Here is a 22597-nt window from a genome sequence, read left to right as displayed (position 1 = left end):
ACTGTCCAAAACTGATGAGATTGAAGGAAGCAATCAATAAAAACGGCCAGAATGGATCAACAGAAATGGCTTCGTCTTCCATTAGGACAACGCTAGGCCACACGCTTCTTTGAGTGCTCAGCAGAAACTGTGAGAGCTTGACTGGGAAATTTTGATACATCAGCATATAGCCCTGACCTTGTACCATCGGACTACCACTTGTTTCGGACAATGCAGAACTCCCTTAATGAAATAAAGTTGACAAGAGAAGCCTGTAAAAATTACTTGCCGCCGTTTTTCGCCGAGAAACCAGAAAAGTTTTGCACTGTGCGAATAATGTTTCAAGCGAAAAAATGGCAAAAAGTGGTCGACCAAAATGGTAAATATTTGGTTGATTATAGTTCATTATAAATATTAGGTGGTCGAAAAAGTCTTTTCGTTTTTCGATCAGAAATATTCCAAATATAATTTCAGTATCTTGGAAGCTTTGAAGTATGTCTTTTAAAGTTGGTGTATTATTGTAACTGTTGTCTTCAGTCTTAACCCATATTTCTTATAAATAAAAAATATAATCGCAAGTTGTACCACCCTAATGCACAACTCAGCTCCTATGCACTACAAAAACCTCAAAAATGCGAATAATGAATAATGACAAAATGTTTGCTTAAATTTTCAAAGAAAATTTTCATTAGAATTTCAAGCAGTGCGCCGCCACAAGTGAATATTTGCCGTTATTTTGATTATTATTTGTTCGAATGCAATAAAGAATTTACATAATAACTACATATTGCCTTTTTCATTGCCTCTTTATGAACGGTATTTACCCGCACACACACACACATATATAAGCTAAGAAGGTTAGCTTCCTTGTGGCGCATATTTTTGGCAACGACTGTCGCCAGCGTCTTACTCGCACACACAGCCACCGCATTACGCTCTGTGGTAGACTCCTTCGTAGAAGTAAACGCCAGCGCACAGCCGCAGACAGCCGAGCGGAGAGTAGCCAACTTGCATACTTGCCGAAATGAGGTGGGAGGCAGGCTGAGGGCGAGTTTTTCGTTTACTTTACGACTTAAACGAGGCTAAATGGCACATGAAACGCATAAATTACGCACATAAATTGATAAAGATAAGCGGGGGGCGGGCAGGCAGACGCGCCGAACTGCGAAGGTAAGAAAAAGTGTGGCACCAGCAGAAGTAGGTAGTGCGTAAATCGGTCGAGTGGGTGCATGGAGGCGGAAAGCGGTCAGCCTTAAAGACGTGAACCGGAATTTATGGTGAAGGGACTATAGCGTAAGAAGACAAAGAGACCCCCAGGTAGCGTCGCAGTCTTGACATCACTTTTATTATCCCTCAGCTGCGGGTGCTTAATGAAGTTTCCGAGACAAATGGCACGTTTCCGACCCCGTCAACAGCGTCCGCAATAGTCGAGCGGGGCAGCGCACGCGGTAACAAGATTATTTGTGTCAAGACAATTATTTCCGCTGCCATCAACGCTGCCAGCCACAAGTTCGGCGTGCTTACGGGTGCTTCGGCAGCGCTGATTTTTGCTCGCATTTTGGCTTTGACCGCACACTCTCACTGACTTCACCGCTTCGTGGCACCGACTTGACTCGTGATTGTGGATCTATTGTTCGCCCGCCGCCTGGCTATGGTGAGGCCCTGCAAATCCTCTTCCTCACACACACACACATTCTAGGCACACACTTGCGCAATTTGTATGTTAGCATGCGAATGTGTGAGTGGCTGTGCGTGTGTTTGCATATTCGCAACTGTTTGTCTGGCTGGGCTGGCGCTGCCGCACCGCGCTTACGCCGCTGACGCGCCGTTGTGGTGAACATGCTGGAATTAATTTCGATTATTGTCGCATTGCGTGTTGGATAATTGGAATTTACTTGGATTGTGCCACCGAAATTACGATTTGGACGTGCGTAAATTTTGATTGAAGAAGACACTTTGCTTCGGCAAGACACCAGGCAACAGCCACAACGTGCACGGCACCAACATTGTATGTGTTTGAGTAGATGTATGGATGTTTGTGTGTGTTTATCTGCATAAATGAATGAATTAATGCTGGCTGTGCGCGTTCGAGGCTCGTTAGCCCCAGTTCTGCCGCTATTCGGGCCGTTGGGCCGTGCTTTCGCAACATGTAATCCAAAGTGTCGTCATAAATATGTGTGTGAGCTCAAATATGCTCGGCATATCAGCTTAATTGCGCTGCGCGTACATGAAAGTTTCGGTTTTTCGCGCAGAGCGGAAATTGAAAGTTATCGCAAATGCATGAAATTGATAAGAAAATGCTGCTAAATGCACGACAAATAATAAATTACGCTCATGAAGGGTGTTCGAATTGGGGCATAACAATTTGCTAAATTACATTACATAACATTTGAGCAGATGACGGTGCTTAAATGTCACAATAATGTTGGAAGATTGTAACGGCCACATAAATCTGTTTTTTTCATGAAGCCCAAGGGTCGTGTCTGGTTTGCATTTACTAAAGCTGTGTGCTGAGAATACGTATAAATAAATATATTGGTTAGTCGAAAAAGTCTTTTCGTATTTCTAATCAGAATTCAAAGTATTTTTTTTTTAATATTTATGCTAATAAATAAATAAATAAATATGTACCATTTTGGTCGACTACTTTTTGCTATTTTTCCACTGGAGACATTATTCCATCAGTGTAAAACTTTTCTGGTTACTCAGCGAAAAACTGCTAAAAGTAATTTTTACAGGCTTCTCTTGAAGCCAACTTTACTCTATCAAGGGAGTTCTGTATAGACAGAAACAAATGGTAGTCCGATGACACAAGGTCAGGACCATATGTTGGATGCATCAAAACTTCCCAGCCAAGCTCTCACAGTTTTTGCCGAGTCATAAACTGTGTGTAGCTAGCGTTGTCCTGACGGAAGACGAATCCATTTCTGTTGATCAGTTCTGGCCATTTTTTTCATTTGCTTGCTTCAATCTCATCAGTTGTTGACAGTAAAATGTATAATCAATCGTTCGTCGTCGACCTGCCGGGAACAGCTCTTAGTAGATGATTCCTTTCCGATCGCATCAAACACTCAGCCTTTCGAAGCGCCAATCCTGGCTTTGTGACCACCTGTTGAGCTTGGACCATGATCTTTTTCCCACATAATTGTCGCATTTGATCTTCTTTTCGTCTCCTGTTACCATTCGCTTCTGAAATGGTTCGATTTCATTTCGTTTCAGCAAAGAATCGCAGATGTTCAAAACCGTTTGATGATGAATATTAAGTTCCTCAGCTAAGTCATGGCTGCTTATGGTCAATCCTTTCTACAATTTTATCGACTTTTTCAACGATAGGTCGACCAGAGCGCAGTGTCTTTCACATAGAAATTTCCATCTTTGACTTCAAAATTTCCGGAACGGAAGCGAGTGAAAAAGTCGTGTATTACACGAACTGATACAGCAACGTCTCCGTAAACTTCACAAAATTCCATTGGTGGCTTGCGTTGCATTCTTCCCTTTTTTATACAAAAATTTCAAAATATAGCGAATTTCTTTATCATTTTCACTAATTTTTGAACATCTGTTACTTTTTGCCAACTTCCCCGAATTCAACTTTTTTTTTGTTTAAATGAAGTTTGAAATCTCACCTTTCCAACACTTTATGGTATAACACAATGTAATTGGCAGCACTGGAGATATACGACTGCAACAACATCTATTGTTAAAATACGAAACAACTTTTTCGACTACCCAATTTATATACATATATGTATGTGTGTATAAATGTATATGCATATTTGGTGTCCATTATTTTCAGCACCATGTTTTGCAGTCTCAGGTTTTGTCCTAGAAATCATTGTGCAACGTAAAAAAGCTCTTTATTTTAAACTCACCACGTAAATCGTGTTACTTTTCCCATAACAACACCAACAACTTTGGAAGAAGAATTTATAATTCAAAATTTTGTACTTTAAAAAATATTTTTTGCATTTTTCCATTCAATTATCCCTTTAAAAGGGATATTTCAAATCAGCTAAGCATTTATAGGTACAACATGTCGTATGAGCAACATAGAACTCATAAGACACTTTCATATTCATATGGAATAGGAAGTTATAAATGACACAGCTGCGCTTTCCATGCTGCGTATCTAGAATATAGCTGCCTTAAAGCAGTATTTTCATAATACTTTTAGAAATTTTCAAAAACTATGTTTATTGATATAGAATAACTGATATAAAACTAATTTATCAGTTTGCGATCTAAGTTCAAAATTCAAAGTTGCAATAAAATTTGTTTTCACCATTCAAAGACATTGTTTAAATAAGTATTTATAGAATCAGGTCGGAAATGATGACATCAAATCCCTCCACTAACTTCGAAAATCTATCAACATAAGATATTTTAAAGCAGAAACAGCACCTTAAGTCACGAATCAACTTGCTACAGATCCATCCAACACCTGATTAGCAAACATAGCGCTCTTAGACGCACACTTGCACACAGAAAAAAAGTTATAAAATGGATATATGGTGTTTTCATGATATGAGAGAGCCCCTAGGTCTTCTTCAAGCTTGAAATATATCGAAATTATAAAATAACTTTTATTAAAAACTCAGTGCGAACATATTTATTTGCTTAATAACATAACACATACAACCACATCCTCCTTAAACGAAATTAACTAAAGTCGATTTGATGCACCACAGCGCTCACCGCACCCTCATGGCAAGCTCCGACCCTGCAAAGTCTGTGCGGCTGTCTAAAGTTTACTCAGTTTCGACGCCAGCGTGCAACGGTAAATGTCTAAATATTTGCAAATAATTCAAAATGCATATGCAAGCGCCCGTGTGTATGCCACGCTCCGCCAACAACACCAATGCCGTTAACGTTGACGGGCGATGAGAATGAGGAGCGGCGAAGAGCGCACGAAGTCGTCAGTGTTTATTTGAGTTTCTTTATTTAATAACGGCATATCTTGTCTATAAGTGCACTGCACATGATGTGTTGTTGCATTGTTGTTGTTGGTGTTGTTGTTTGTTGTTGTTGTTGTAGTCTTCATGTACACTATTGACAATGGGTAAACAAATTTCGAACGCATTTGAAACTCGTTGCTTGTGGAGCTCTTTCGAAAACTTGCCCTTTGGGTGCGCCACGGTCGAAGTGGAACAGCACACACACACACACACGCATACACAGATGTAGTGCAACACTTGTACCACTAGCTCTGGTGTGAGCTTAGCTGCGCAAATTAACATTTTCTGTTGGTTTACCTGCTGGTGGATTAGTTTATTGGTTGCTCGCTCGCTTGGTTAGACGCAAAACTTATTTGCCAACTGCGAAACTAGAAAAACAAATATTAACAAAGCGGTTAGCTTTTGGTTAGTTTCGAGTTTCCTCCTCGTAATTATTGTATTCTATTGCATTATGTATGTGCTGGCGCTTGGCTGGTGGCTGGTGGCTGGTGTGCCATAAGTGCATCCATTGCCGGCGGTGTGTTGTTTACACGCTTCGAACTGTTTGTCTTTGCTGTAGTTGTTTCGGCTCTGAAGTTGCCTCGGCCATAAATTCAGGCGACAGGTGGAGAGGCGGGACGCACAAGGGTTTAAATGTGTTTAAATTAGAAAATTTTAAATTTTCAAAAAGTGGGTGTGGCATTGAAACACAGTTCAAAAAGTGCCGAGCTTTTAGCTTGAAATATATATTTATATATATATATATATATCATAAATAAGTACCAGTTCGAAACTCTGGCATTCTCGTTACAATTCATATCAATCCCTTCGGCCAGCCACTTCTCATGAAACTCATCGCTTTAATTTGTTGCGTGAACACTTTTTTTGTTGCTGTTTGGAGGTACGCTTAATTGCCTACAGGCACACACACACTCGCAATTATCTTTTATGGCGATTTTTGCGCTTAAATCCGCATAAAAAGTCTCATATCATTCTCCGTGCCCCTCGCGGGGGTTAATTTTTTCCACTTTTATGCGCCGCGCGTTTCTCCTTTATTCCCTTTTTGCTGTTGTGGGCGCTTTGCTGCGCGTTTTTCGCGTTTCAACGCGTCCATGTACGCACGGGAAGAAAGTGGGGGCGTGGCCATTTAATGGCGCTGATTTCACCGTTTTGTTTAATTTTTCTGAAAATAATTACGAGTGTTTAAAAGCCTCTTATGCACCAGCGCACATCGGGTATGTATTTGTTTTTGTTTTTGCACTCACAGATGAGCATCATTAATCCGCCCTCTGACTGGCGCTGCTACTTTTGATTGCCTCGCGTTTGATGGCTGCCTTCGCATCATAAACATTTGATTTTATTTGTGTGTTTAACAATTTTGTGTTTAATGAATTAACTTTCGTACATTTCGGGAGAGACAATAAGCTGAGCGCTTTTGCTACAAATTGTTGGGCAATTAATATTGAAATGGAACTTGGCACTTCCGGTCATTGCGGCATACTTGAAGCAGCGAAACAGCGCCCTAAGCAAATTAACCTCCGCATTTTTTTTCGATTTTATCGAAAAATTAATTAAATGAGGAATTCAGTAAAGCCTGGACACTTATTTCGGCGAAGTTTATTTGCTTTATCTTAATTATAAGTACGAACGTTTTCGCTTCTGCCGAATTTAAGTCTTCAAAACAATTAAACATTTTTATTAAAGCCACTTTATAGGTAAAGAGATTTAAGATTCTTATTCGGTTGCTTTTTCTCTTCGGTTACTTTCAATAGATTGTATTTTATTTAAGTGTTCACTCCATGGTAGGGGTCTCCAAGATTCTCACCAAGTGTCTTTTTGCAAAGAAGAAGATTCTCATAGAACTCATCTCAGGTGCAAGCCTTTAATCCGGGCATTGCGAACTTGCTCCTTTAAAGTGCGGAGAAGTTATCACAGTTTTCTAAGAGAAACATAAGGGTAATCGTAACTTTTCCATTCTTCTTAGTGACTTTTTAAAGGAAAGTTAAAATCCGGTTGACTGTCTGTCTGTCCGTGCAAAAAATTGGGTAAAAATTGAGATATCTCTCTGAAACTTGGTATGTGGATTCCTTAGTACAAAAAAAATCGAGTTTGTAGATGGGCCTAATCAGACCACTGCCACGCCCACAAATCGCCCTCAACCGAAAACATTTAAAGTGCAATAAATAAGCATTAAATTACTTGTAAGATATAAAACTCATATTTGATTGATATTGCAGTAGCCGGGGGCACCTTTGGGAAAAAAATTTGGAAAAAGTGGGTGTGGCCCCGCCCTCTAATAAGTCTAATGTATATATCTTCTAAGCCACTTAAGCCATAACAACCAAACTCGTTCAGCACGAATATTATAAGAATTCCTACCAATATTGTGAAAGCGGATAAAAACCCCGTTCACTGCCCATATAACGGTACTGTTAAAAACTACTAAAAGCGCGATAAATCAATAACTAAATACGCCACCGAGATGCTATGAGAGAGCTTTATGAGAACCGGTTTGAAAATTTTACGATGGGCGTGGCACCGCCAACTTTTTGGCGAAATACCATAAATATCTCGAGATCCGACTGACTGATTTCGACAAATCGGAAATGTTTCGTTTATCCGATGTTCTTAATATTGTGAAGAAACGCAGGAGACTATATTTAACTTAATTTGTTTGTTTCAATTGATCTGTTGGTTTACATAGGTTGCTTTTAACTTTTCGGGGTTTGACAACCCTAGTATTGCAATATGCCAACTCACAACAGTATCGTAAAGAATGAAAATTTTGACAGTATTATATACATACTTATGACAGTTCGATATACGAGCCAGTACTACACTACTTAGTGTTGTTTATAGTAACTTAAAATATTCACCTCGGCCAAAAAATGGAGTTAAACCGCAACCATTTTTGCGCGATTATTTTTTACAATTAATTCAATTTTTGACGAAGAAGCTCCAGCAAGTACCAGTGCTTATCAATGATATGGTGAATTTGATCGAGGTCATAGTTCATTTCAAGTCAAATTTCGTGAAGGGCGTCCAAAATCATTTGTCTTTTCGGAAACTATTAATAAGTACTATGCACTAACTAATATTACAAGATCGTCACGTGACGAAATTGAGACGACTATATGGATTAGTGTGACCGCATGCATTCAGTATTCCATGATAATCATTTTCGAGTACAAAAAAATTTGTTTACGTTGGATCCCACACTATTTGTCGATCGCACACAAAAAAGACTCGTCTCGATTGGTCGAGAGAAATGCTAAGAACGGTGATAACGGTGCTTCGAAACACGTCTCTGATATCCTGACAGCTGATGAATCGTGGATTTTGGCGCATAAGCTCGAAAGTAAACACCAGCTGACTGTATGTGTTTTTTCAGATAAGCAGAAACCAACAAAAGTTGTGCGCGGACGAAGCACTACCAAGCTAATAGTTGCCTGTTTTTTTGGAAGAACTGGACAAGTCACAATCATAGCACTCAGTAAATTCAGTACACCAAATTCTGAGTGGTATAGAAACATTTGTCTACCAGTTGTCTTTCAATAAACTGCCGAAGATGGATCATTCTTTACCACGATAATGCGAGATCTCACACATCTACTGAAATAAACTGCATTTTGGAGCACCCAAAACAACGAATTGAAGAACAATCCACCTTAAAGTCCTGACTTAGGACCGATTGCTTTCTTTTAAGCCCGTACCTAAAAAACTAACTAAGAGGTCAACGCTTTTCGACACCTGAAGAGGCGATTGAAGTCTTCACAAAGTATGTTTTGTAGAGAACTCAATCCGAAAGTTTAAAAATGCTTCAACTATTGGGTCCAAAAATGTACAGATCTTAGTGGATAATATTTTGGAACAATAAAGCGGTTTTCGATGATTAATATCGTATTTGGTTTGAATATCTATTGCCGAAATATAGCATGCCTCGTAGAACAGCTTTAAACATGATAATTGATGGATAATCAAGGAGTATAATCAATAAATTGATTAACTGTGGTGTAACATCACTACATCACAACATTACTTGTTGGGTGTTAATTTTAGTTATAAAGAAAGCTCGTTTCCCGAAAAGTTAAAACCTTGCTCTTCTACCGCATTTGTATCCCACCGAAATACTAAAGGGTTGGCGGGCTTTAGTAAGACCACACTTTTAAAAAGTGGTTTTCTTAGTCGATAACATCACATTTCATCTTCCGCATTTTTCATTCTTTTTAAAACTATTCACTAATATTAAAGTTTCTAAACAACTTTAGCCGCACTTTTTATCTGTTTAAATTTCAAAGTCTTTATACTCACTTGTCTCAGTCTCTTTCTTTCGGTCTTTGCCTGTAGTGGCAGCGCCACACTCCACTAGAAATCCAATAGTTTCATTGGGAAAAGAACAAGGGCAACGATACACAAAAAACGCCTGCCTTTCTTGGTCCTTAAAAGACACTGATCCGAATGGTTGGATGTTAGGTCTCCATATGCCTGCCCAATGCTTTGAGCCTCACTAATAGATCCGCTAAAGTAACTTTTCAAAAATTTTGTCAAAAGTTAAATTCCATGACAGGACTATTATCTTCGTCCCCGAACATTATCACTAGTGGCATTAGCTTCGTTTGTTTTGAGATCTATACTCATTCATCGTTTGATACACATATATAAAACAATGTTAATGAGTGCAAATATTACTTATTTATTTTATACCAAAATCATGGAGATTTATATTCGAATATGAATATCATGAAATATGAATTTCTGAATACTTTATTTGCTGTCGCCGGCACAACGGAGATTGAGACAAAGATAAACTCCATTTATGCCGCGATTGTGTGTGTGTGTGTGTGAGCAGCCATACATGTGATATAAGCAAACACTTGCTTTGGCCATAAGCAATTTCAGGCAAATTCATATTATTTGTATAAACCGAAAGTAATCAAAACTAATGTGCCATGTTGTTGTTATTTGTTGTTGTTATTGGCTGGCACTTTGCTTTGCGGCCATAAACGGAGTGCACAATCTCGTTTACGAACACCAATATCGAACGTGTTGTGAATTAAAGAAACCACAAGAATTGCTGCACAAGCATGCCACAACTAGAAGGACAATAACGACAACAACAGCAATAACAGCGTAGCACAGTGCAAAAACTGCAGAGAAACTGCACAATGGACCTGGAACGAGAACCGAATGAAACTCAACTCAAAAAAGTTGGTCAATAACAATTTCGCAATTATAAGCAGTGGAGCGGCAAAAAGCAACACACACACACAAGCGCAAATTGCACAAACAAGCACAACACATGCCGAAGTGGCCGTGTGGCACATAACAATGCAGTTATGGACACGTGATTATTGCGGTGAGTTGGCAAGTCTGCCAAGTCTGCCGACACATGTGTGCATGTGTACCGTTATGAAATATGCACAGACATATGTACATAGGAGTGCTTCGATGCGTTATTGTTGCACTGCAGGCGCGTGTAGTGGCACACAACTTGCAACATCTCGAGGCGTCTGTGTGCGAGCAGCTAAACCGTATGGAAAACATGCAGCGGGGAAGCCAATTTGTAACGAAAACCAGCTTCCTTAATGAATCCATGGAGAACCGGCTAACTGCATATTCCCAATTTCTTTATGAAAAAATATGTTTATGCGAAATTATCACACTCTGCTCGATATGGAATGTCGGGTTGCGGAAATATTTGTTGCCACGTTGATTTCATCGTTGAAAAATTACATGGCAACGCTTTTAATGAAACGATAACGCACGGCCTTAACCTCTAACTAACTGTTTGTGGTGCCTAATGTATTGCTTTAACATGGCAACGAATCTCTCTCTTTCGAAAATCGCACAAAATCGCTTCCGAAGTTCAATTTAGGAGCACGCTCATTAATTTTGGTTCTGCAAAAATGTTTATGCACACACACATACACACATTCCGAGATCAAATTAGCCGTGTGCCACGTGATCATAATGATAGCTGCTGATTTCGGTTCGATTTGCAGCCGGTTTCGGTTCGCACTCGCCGGAAGAATGGAATTTGTGAGGAATTTACCGCTGATTGCGCCAAATGAAGAATGAGTTGCTTGTGCGTGTATATATGTGTCTTCTGTCTGTCTGTGTCTGTGTGCTGCTGACTGCGATGAAGCGCGTGTTCCCTTCCAACAGTGGCTTTGCGGCTCACTTTCGTTATTTTGGTGTGGGCTGAGCGGCAGTGCAGTTGAAAATATTATTCAGCGAATCTTTGTGCTTATATATATGGAATTGGGAATTATTAGCGCACGAAGATAAGTACTTAGATGCTAGATATCTTTGCAGTGATTTCCACTTACTGCCGCACATGTGATTTTAATTGAGATTTTTGCCATTTTCGATTAACGCCGCACGTAAAAGACAACTAAATGAGCCAAGAAGATAAGCGGTGAATAATTCAAAGAAATCATGAAGTGTTATGTAACTGTAAAATCGAATGGAACTACATTATAGTAGCCGAAATTACACTGTAGTGAAATGTAGGGGATGCAAACTAGTTCAAGACTAGTACTACTTCGCTCTATCCTGTAACAGGTGATGTCGCATAAAGTGCGAGTTGACGTATTTTCGGCTGAAATGTGACAGGATTATACCCGTATATCGGTGGCGGATTCAGAGAGGGGAAATGGGGTAATTGCCCCACCTAAGAGCTAAATGACTTATTAAGAATTTTATTACTCTCAAAAAATATAACAGATATACAAGTATGTATAATACAGAAATTTGCCATTTTATTTCAGAAACGAAATTAAAAACTGATTTTTTGCCTACGTGATATTCAATCTCCAACTCATTCACTCAGTCGGATTCTTCAGAAAGAATCGATTGATCTGGCAAAGTGCAACAAATATGATAGAAATGCTGCTTGTAACGTTCCGAAATCGAAGCCAAAAAGCTGAAGAACATTTTCATTTCATTTATACAGACACGAAAAATAAAAACCAAGAATCTGCGGCCGACCTACAAAACATGAAAAATTTTGCGTGTGAACTTGCGAAGAATACTACAGGGTCTCAGTGTACATTCCTCTGTTGGATATAATTGGCGAAGATTTGAAGACGCACTTTTCTAGAGAAGTATTGGATGCCAAAAATGATGTGCCAAAGAAATGGAAAATTCTATTGACTACTTGATAGATAGGTTCAAAAGCCGTTTGAATAATGACGACGTCGTGCGAGATTTGAAGCTCAAAGGTCAACTTGTTCGCTGGCAGTGCCATTAGAAGTGGAAGCAAAGGTCAAAAGACAGAAAGTTACCGACTACTGCATTGGAAACGTTGAAGAACTGCGATGTAGACCAATGTTCCATAATTCATAATTTTCTTCGCATATTCTGCACACTTCCTGTGACGAATGCGAGCTCTGAACGCTCTTTTTCGACACTTTGCCGAATGAAAACGTGTCTTAGGACGAACATGCTTCTAGACAGCTTGATCCGTCTGGCGTTTTTGCACACGCATCATAACATTGAAGCAACTGCAGATAAAGTTCTCGAAAGATTCTCAAAACCTGGACTACATCGTTTCGTTTTGTAAAATTGTTCTATTCAATACACGAACTGACTACAATATTATACATTGCAATAAAGTATGTCACCCATACTTCCACGATTTATAAGGCGTTTTTTCAATTTTGGTAGGATTTGATATTAGAAACTGGATTTGAAATTTTTCCACCATAAAATGTAACTTTATAAAGACTACTATATTTCATATAATAATCTCATGTTTCAAGTAAATGTTTATTTCCCCCAAAAAACTATTTCTGGATCCGCCGCTGCTTACACACACAAAATATACATATGTATAAGACTCCGTTATGTCTCAGCTATAGTGATTTTCTGCTCAAAATTAGTAGAACTTCGTTATATTTCATAATTCTTCACCAAGAAAGACGCCTGAGAAGAGTCTAGCAGAGATTAAAAAACAACGCAGATTGTCTATCTATGACTTGAATGTGGCAAGAGTCAATAAAAGCTCCTCAAAACTTGCCTAGCACCTAACAATGACTTTAATAAAAAAAAGTTGATAACTTCTAATTAAAAATTTAATTAATAAATTTGAGTGCCACATCTCACTTCCATCTGAAAAACAAATGCAAGTGCACAGAAAGCATCACGTGTTCACTCAATTCTGTCACATTTTTATCCGCATGTCGCCGACACGTGCCTCCGCATCCATCAGCATTCGTGCACGCTCGCTGTGTGGGTCTCCACGGTTACCGTTGCTCGCTTGCCACTTGTTTCCCCAATAAGCTACATCAAAGGACGCACTGGCAAACACGCATGCATATATACATACATGTATGCGCGCATGAGTGTGAGTTCATGTGTGCTCACTCAAACATTCATAAGCATGTAGATGTGTGTGCGTGTGGTGGAGAGAGAGCAGGGTTGGTGGAGCAAAGTCATCGTCACTGCTGTCAAGCTGACTGTGCTCTGCTTTCGCGTTTGTGTATGTGTGCGCGTGTGTGTGTACGTGTGCTTTTATGCACGCGGCTAATGATGAGCATTAAAATTCATAATGTAAAGTAGCAACTAATTTGCGTGCAAGGTAGTTGTGTTTATTTGATGAGCTTCGTTACATAATTCACCTCACACATCTTCCTCGGCGCTTGATTAGCCTTTTATCGTCGTTTTGTCTTCGCTTGAACGCGTGTCTGCACTCAGACATTCACTCGGATTGTGTGAGTTGGCGCATGTGTGGGTGGAAGGAGAGCAAGGCGTGTGTATTAGCCTTTCCGTATTCAAGCTTTGGAATGGGTGATACCCAGCTCTTGTAAAGGCCGTTCGTTGCCTTTGTATGGCGCATACCGTTAGCACTTCATATCTTTTCATGATGTTTTGCGATAATGTTACTAATTAAATGATAGAGTTGTTTATTGTCTCTTTGTATATTACTCTCGAAACGCTTCAGTTCCTCGTTTAGATAACATCTTACAATCTGAAACTTGTCACACCTTCGGAACGCAGTTCTCTTTAGAAGTAAAGTTTTCAATGTTGAATTTAGTTTGGAACTATAATTTTTCTTTAGATGAGCTAATGCCTCTGTGATTTGCATTTGTTTTACTAAATCGATTTAGAAATGTAATTGAGTTAATGATGGATCTACAATTTTTTAATCATTTTGTAAAACCTTTTATAGAGAATGAAATGGTACTTATGAATTGAAAAGGTTAGTACGAAAAGTTTATTTTATTCGATCCATTGGTTAAAGATTCACGGAACAGATATATTAGATAGTCGAAAAGGTCTTTTTGTATTTCTAATCAAACTTCAAATTATTTTTTTAAATAAATTTTTAAATTTATAATGAAGATTAATGAACAAAATATGTACCATTTTGGTCGATCTCTTTTTGTCATTTATTCGCTAGAGACATTATTCCATCAGTGTAAAACTTTTCTGGTTTCTCGGCGAAAAACTGGGGTAATTAATTTTCACGGGCTTCTCTTGAAGTCAACGTTACGCCATTAAGGGAGTTTAAGGTCGGAGCTACATGGTGGATGCATCAAATCTTCCCAGCTAAGCTCTCCCAGTTTTTGTCGAGTCGTCAAAGATTTGTATGGTGTAGCGTTGTCCTAATGGAAGACGAAGCCCTTTTTGTTGATCAGTTCTGGCCGTTCTTGTCCGATTGCTTACTTCAATCTCATAAGTTGTTTACAGTAAAATGTAGAGTGAATCGTTTGACCAGGCTGAAGCAGCTCAAAGTGGATGATTCCTTTCCAATCCCACCAAACACTCAGCATAACCTTTCGAGGCGTCAATCCTGGCCTTGCGACCATTTGTTGAGCTTCACCACGCTTGGACAATGATCTTTTTCACAAATTATTGTCATATTTGATCCACTTTTCGTCTCCTGTTACCATTCGCTTCAGAAATGGTTCGATTTCATTTCGTTTCAGCAAAGGATCGCAGATGTTAATTTGGTGCGTTAAATTTTTCACAGACAATTCACGTAGTACCCAAACATGGAGCTTCCTTTGTAGCCAGCCTTTTTTAAATCGTTCAAAACCGTTTGATAATGAATGCTACATAAGTTCTTTAGCGATGTTATGGCTTCTTATGTAATGGTCCGGTTAATCTTTTTCATAATTTCATTGACTTTTGCAACGATATATCGACCAGAGCATGGTTTTACATCGAAGTTTCCAGAACGAAAGCGAGCGAACCATTGTTGTGCCACACGAACTGATACAACATCGTCTCCGTAAACTTCACAAATTTCATTGGTGGCTTGCGTGGCATTCTTCCCTTTTCTATAACTTTCTCGAATTTAATTTCTGTTTTTTTTTTGGTTAAATGAAACTTAAGATCTCACCTTTCCAACACTATATGGTATGACACAATGTGATTGGTAGCACTGGAAATATACGACTATTGCCAAAATACGAAAGGACTTTTTCGACTACCCAGCATATACTTTCCTGTAGTAATTTATTTTTTCAATGTAAAAACCATTAGTTCTGTTTAGTGAGCTAGTTATTATTTTGTGCATTTTGAACTAGTCGAGGACCGGTACGTTTTCTACACTTAAAAATTGCCTGATTCATGTACGCGGGACGACCCGCTTTGGTAAAGTAGTTCCCTACCGGTTGATTTTCCTGCAAGGCTGGCATTGCCACATATCTCTGTATACTTATGTATATATCTGTGTGTGTATTTTCGAGCTTTTTGTTTACAGCTTCTCGCTGAAAATTATTATTGTTTACGAGTACATCTAAACCTGCATGCGGTCATATTTCATGTTATTACAAGGCTGCATAATATGCATGCGAATTGTTGTTTTTCGCATATTTGCTGGTGAATTCTGCACAAATGTTATTATTTGTGGCTATTCGCATTGGCTTGTTCGATAAAATTTATGCGCTGTGTTTGTTAGTTCGGACAAGGAAAACAAATGGAATTTTATCTATATGGATGCTTGTTCACCGAATTGTGTTAGGACACGCGTCAGCTGGTTGAAGTGATATAATGGCGCTGGAGCAGAATATGTACTGAAACTCAACAGAACATATTTTCTAAGGATCTGGTTATCATCTGTTGGCGATTCTGAAAATTATGCATCAAAATGCGTTATCTTTTGCAGAACGAATAGCAATTTGTTGTAAAGCGAGGCATACGCTAGGCAACTTCACAATATAGAAGCATATTTCGGCGGTATTCGTTAGTATTAATAATTGTGAAGCAGTTTTGGTTGTGTTTTCTACATTTCCAGATAACTTTACTAGTTACAGAAAATAAAAATGAATTTGTTTTGCATCTTCTCTAAATAGTATTATCAAGCGGAGCTCATTGCTGATCACAATTTTAATTTTGTTCAATCGTTGAGTGACTCATTTGCAATAATTACCTCTAGCAATTGCCATTTTGTAGTAACGCTCACAGTCGCTCCATTAAGTGAGTGCTTAAATCCGCAGAAAATACACTTAAATGCAAGTACATATTTACAGTTACTTTTACACAATTATATATGTACATCCACCAATAAGAGAGCTCGCACAGTGAAGGTGATGCTCGAATGTTACTCATACGCCTTGTTGTTTACCAAGTGTTGTTTACAAAATTCTTCGTCGCATACACGCACACACACGCTGCTGCAGTCTCATCGCAGCACCAGGTCTGCAGCCATTAGTAGGTACTCTCATTTTCAGACAAATCAATGTCGCTCCTCTGTGTGCACATCCGAGTGTAAGCCGCCTGCGAAGACAAATGCACACAATTGCTGTCATTACTCGCCGCCAGTTGGAACGGCTGCAGTAGACCCAATGTGTTGCATGTGTGCGTAAAAGAACAAGATTGCAAAGCAGCTGTGTCTGTCCATATATGGTTGCAGTGTGTGCGTGTTCCGGCATGCAGACTGCCAATCACCGACTCAGTGTGAAATCATCAACAACATATTCCTGCTTTTGCTTTTGCACTTTGTGTTAGCCCACTAAGGCGAGCGTAAACTTGTTAACATTTTTTCAAATTATTATTTGTGTTGGACTGTAGAGAAGATTGCTAGTGTTGAACTGGAGTCTTTGTATCGATTTCAGGCTTGTTCGGTCACATTGTGAAATAAATTCAACTTTGTATATATTCATTTAGTATGTAAGTAATATGTTCACTACCTATCTACTACTTAGTTTCAATAGGTATCAGAAGTTTCATATAAAATTCTTGACCGCATAGTTACGATAGACTAGTTTATATAGGAACTATTTAGTGTTGCGGTTGTCAAGAACTAACTTTACTTTCTAGGGGAACATTTGAGCAGTACAATGTATAATTATTATAAAAAACGATTTCTTAAAATTAAAATTGACAAAGAAAAGTTGAAGGCATCTTTTCAGAAAATAAAACCTAAAAGTTTTTCCGTCCAGCAAACAAACCATTGACCAAGTGAATGAAAAATCAACGGGTATTATGGGTCAGGCACCATCAGAGCTAGACTAAGGTGGATTGGAACATGGTAAAAACTAAAAATTATAACAACCTCCAAAAGTCCCCATTCATACACTCAGGTGGATTGAAACAAGAAAAAGTCCATTTTTCAAAGTTGCTCTACTGTTTAACATGATTTTTTTCTTAACAAAGATTAACCTTAGCGACGAATGCCGGCTAGAAGCAGTGACAGAATTCATTGAATTTGTGCGACGTTGACCCTGTGAACGTTATGCGAAGAACTGCATTCAAAGAACGATAAAACACTCCCCCAGTGTAATGATTTGGAGCTGCATATCGGTGGAAGGTCGTGGACAAATTTATTTTGTTGAGGGAACGATGAATAGTGAGCAGTACAACAATATACTTCAACATGTTTTTGTACTATATTTGCAACGCTGAACCCTCCAGCAACCCAATACACATATACATATGCACGATGGGGTGCCCTGCCACACCTCCTGACGTACGATTGATTTCCTTCACAACTCGGCTATCGATGTATTACCTGGAGCGGGCACTTCACCCGACCTAAGTCCCATTGAAAACTGCTGGGCGTTCCTTAAATCACAGGTGTTTTCCTGAAGAAATTCCACAGAAACCGCATTCAGAGTTAACATGAAGGATGTGTGACTAAATAATCCACATTTAAAAATAATGATTAAGATTTGTTTAAATAGTATGGAAGGCTGTTTTTTAAAATAAAGGTTTGTCCATTAAATTCTAAAAAATTTAAATTTTTCTCAATTTTATGAAAAAATTATATTTCAAATAAATATTATACAAAAAATTCACATATTGTAATAGTTTTTTGGTTTTTTTGACTCCGAACGCAAAGCTGTATGGATAATTTTCCTTGTTTCTAATGTGTTGGCGGGCTACTGTATTTTTTAATATTAAAACATAGCTGGATTGATGGTGTGAAGCAAATCATTGAAACGCCAGAATTAGGATGCTGTCAATCTCAAACGAAGGAACAAGCAACTGCAGTAAGCGAAGAGGTTTATGGATTTGATGATGATACTATTTTTTTAAGAATTTAAATATAATGACTTTAGCATAAGGGTTAAGAAAAACAATGAAATAACGATAGGAAACACACACAGATTTCTCTAGATATATCTTTACTCAAAGTCAAGCTCGAGCTCAAGCTTTGCTGCATATTTTGATGCTTGCAAAGAAAAAGGAAGAGATAGAGAGAACAAGCGCGATTCACTGAAATATTATAGCTTTAACTTTCAAGCAATAATGTTTCTATCTGAAAATTATTTATTTACTATAGTAAGTACATTTTCTCTTTCTTGCTTACTTTCATCCATCTTTGCTCCTTCTTTAAACTTAGTCCAAGTTCTGCTCAACTGCTCTCCAGACAAGGCCACACAATATTGCAAAGAATTCAACTTGTTCCCAAGTGATCTTGAGCGCGAATTGAAAATTAAGGATTTACTGTGTCGCACAACATATAATTTCTCTCGGCTTTTCTGGCAGTATAAACCATCATCCGCCGCCGCTGGTTAATCTGAAGTGGTTTAACGGTAACTAGCAGCCATTTGCCTATTAATAATGCGCTTTGATAATAAATTTCGTTGGCCAATGCATATTTTCACCACAGCCAACGCCAAAGCAACTCATAAATACAAATTAGCTCAAACAACAAAAACAACAACCACAACAACAACAAAAGCAATAGCAATAAACAAATTTGAATGTAAATTTTGTCGCTCTCTCTGACCCCCTCCGCGTTCAAATCCGAAGTGTAACCAAGTGTGGAGCTGCCATTTTGAAAATTGTTGCCACAACATAAATTCCATGGCTAAGTACAACAAATCGTCGCAAATAAACTCTTTTACCATAAATTTCGACTCCATTAGTTGTGTGGCGTTTATGGCCACGTGAAATATTGTATGAATGGCCAGCTTGTGAGGGGACATGGAGTAGGGTGCTAATGCTGCTGCATTTTTGTTGCAATCTTCTTTGCAAAAGCTCTGCATTGTTGCCGCTGTCGCCGTTGTCGACGTCGACGCCGACGCTGTGGCCCACAAATATCGATGCATTACAGTGGCACCCCGCTAAGCTGGAAAGGTTCAGACCTAAATCGAGCTGCTGGACACAAATGCTCTCGCGCTGTGTTGTGGTCCATACATATGCTCGCATACATACAGACAAGAGCAGCTGAGTGCGGCTGTTGGTCCAGTGGACAAGTTAAGTGCGCGGCCCAATAGACTTCTAGTTCTAACTGCTGCAATTGCTCGCTGCCGCCAACCCCGCACGCAGGGCGCTTATTAAGAGTTATGGGATGCACTTTCGGCCAAAGTCACACGCGCACATACCCAAACATTTGTGCTTGGCACTGGTTGTCCGTTAAAATGCTGCACTATTTGCCGAAACTCGCTTTTATCGAGCATCAGATTTGAGGATAGCGAACTAGTCCCGCCACACTTTGCTCTCCGGCAGCCCTTCACTTCCGCTTTCTTCTCTGTTTCTGCCACAAATGTTCTAAGCAATTTTTTCATTGCCTTCAGAAGCGACGGAAAAAATCTGCTAATGCGAATGTCTGTCTGCCTTTGCAATCTGCGACTTCGAAGCAGCAGTCTCGTGCTCTTGGCGCCGCGCTGTCCATGCAAACACTCATACAAACACACATGCACACCTAACTCAATGTCGCTTATCTGGCGCGGAGTTCATCATTGGCAGGCGATTGCATGGCGACGTTGTTTTGCACGACTCGCACAAACAGGTAAGCACTTTCCTATCTCTTTCGCATTATCCTCCATCTTCCATTTTCCATTCAAATGCAAATGCTCAGAAGTTTGGCATAAAGAAGAGGCAAGTCTCCTCTGCCAGTTCGACTGCATCGACGTTGCTGCTGTTTTTGTTTTCTTTCTAATATTGGAAATTGATGACAGGTAATCTAACTGTCTCGTTGGTCTCATGCCACCACAGCTAATATTGGTTGCAGGTTCTTCAACAATGTTGCCACTTGTTACGGTAATGGAACTACAGCGATTCTTTTAAATTTTTGTCTAAAGATTTATCATGCGACTGAGCAATATGAGACCAGCAGCGAAATATATTTCTTTAAAGGCATGTTTCAAGTACTAAAGCGGTTAGCTATAACCGGTTCTGCTATTATAAATCTGAAATTCTACAGCGAAAAAATACTCTGAATCTGTTGCGATATACCAGCTTATGCTAAACTTTAAGACAAGTAGAAGAAACGTGTATAGATATACAGGGTGATCCAAGTAGAGGTACTTTTTTCAATAACCTTTTTTGACAGATAATAAACATTCTCCGTTAAATTTGAAGTTTCTTTGTATTTTCTTTACAAAGTAGGGAATCTCGAAACAGTGCACCCTTTATATGTACTGCTGGGAATCAGCCTTGAAAAAATGTTGATTGTAAACTCTTCCCAAAGTAGCAAGAAGTACATAATATTTCGATTGCTGAAACTATTTTTCAAACTAATTTTGTTTAAGACAATAAATTTCTGAAAATCTCTCATGACTTTCAGGAGCAGGAGTAAATTAAATGAGTCACCAACACCAACCGAAAACTTCGCGTGTAGCGTTGCACAAAGCTACAAATTGAAGAAAGTGTGATTCTCGCGCATTTTTTAGTAATTGATGTTTGCTCCTCGCTCCTCGTGAACTATTTTCAATCTCAACTTTGCTATTTAAGAATTACTTGCCGCAGCTGTGCGCCATTTGCAGAGTTAATTTTTTTCAATTCGCTCATTTCGATAGCAACCAACGTCCTTTCGTTGTTGTTGTTGTTTTAGAGGTGGCATTCTCAAGTTTGCAAACTAATTATGCTTATGGAATTATGGAGATCCTCATAAATTAAATTCACTTTTCCGATTTCGTCTGCTGCTGAGCTACCCACAACGCCACCCGCGTTCGCTTGCCCAGCGGTGCCACTTCACCAACAGCGTTGGCCCGGCGCTTCAACTGCTCAGCCATTAGACGGCGTTTTTCTCTTGCTGTTGTTGTTGCCCTCTGCATAGGTACGAAGCGGCTGATGCTGTAATATGGCAGCTGTGTGTTTGTTGCCGAGCACAGCCTCTGTCTCTCTGTCTCTTGCCAGCCGGTCGCCAATATCATTGTTCGGCGTCCTGTGCACCACCAAACACACACACTTGCTCGCATGCTGCATGCGGCGCCGTATGCTGATTTCCAAAGCACAATCAGCGCTGTCTGTGTGCGTGTGTATGTGTGTGCGGTGAACGTGGAGGAAGAAATTTTAAAGTAATTTGTTTTCAAAATATGCGCATTAGTCGACCGACCGCTCGCCTGCCCGCCTCTGTGGCCACTGTTGTCGCTGTTGGCTGCGTTGCCGGCGCTGCCAGTGCATTAGAGCTAATGGATTTAGTGAGTTTAATGAATTGTTACACCATTTCTTCTCTTTTAATTCTTTTTTGCTGAGTCTACAGCGTGCGCCGTTTTCACGTTACTTGGTAACCCTCTCCGTTTATTAATTCGCCATTGGCTCAGCTAATTTAACTAATGAAAGAGCTTCCAGCATATGTGCGCTTCCTTGTGTGCGTATGTGTGTGTGCGTGTGGGTGTGTTGAAGAGATAATACTTCGTGGCCAATATTAGAGTATTAGAGCTGTGTTTGCGACACGGAATTGCCAAAGTTTAAAGGTTAATCGAATGACTGGCGGCGTCAGGCAAACAATCTACGAGTCACTACTTGTTTATGTAGATTACGCAAACATAATTTATGAAGCTAAAAAAGCTTGAAAGCTGAAAACTCATTGGTTAACTCAAAGACAAAGCCAATAGAGAGTGCAATTTACTTTGGATTCCTTCAAATCTAAAAATTATAGTAATTTTCCTAATTCTATTGATTTTGAATAACTAGAGATTGACTTTTCTATTATTGCAGTCAATTTGAAGTTCTTCAAAACCAATAGATTTTAGAAAAATTACTCCACTATTATTTTATTTTTGGAAATCAGGTTAATCAAATTGTAAAAATTATAAAATTGGTATTCTAACTAAAACATACCTTTCGGAAAAAGCAAACATAACCATTGCTATAAGTCTTATATATATTTTTTCCACTGAGAGCTCTTATGCCTAAAGAGCGAATATTGATGTATGTGAGTAAATTTAAATTTATTTTATTAGGAAATACTTTAAATAGTCCAATACATAGCACTACATATAGATAAAGGAAGGATAGCCTCATCATTTCTTTTACAAAATATATAAATAATTTTTATT

The 22597-nt window shown here is 39.0% G+C and overlaps 1 long non-coding RNA gene across 1 annotated transcript in view; it reads right to left on the bottom strand.

Annotated features, from left to right (window-relative positions):
- Nucleotides 1-22597, bottom strand: part of LOC126763722 (uncharacterized) — a 202478-nt gene that overhangs the window by 147656 nt on the left and 32225 nt on the right. The gene's annotated exons all lie outside the window — the stretch shown is intronic.

This window comes from Bactrocera neohumeralis, chromosome 6, assembly GCF_024586455.1.
Source record: "Bactrocera neohumeralis isolate Rockhampton chromosome 6, APGP_CSIRO_Bneo_wtdbg2-racon-allhic-juicebox.fasta_v2, whole genome shotgun sequence".
Lineage (NCBI taxonomy): Eukaryota > Metazoa > Arthropoda > Insecta > Diptera > Tephritidae > Bactrocera > Bactrocera neohumeralis.
The sequence above is the reverse complement of the archived record's forward strand: the minus strand, read 5'-3'. Positions and strand labels throughout refer to the sequence as shown.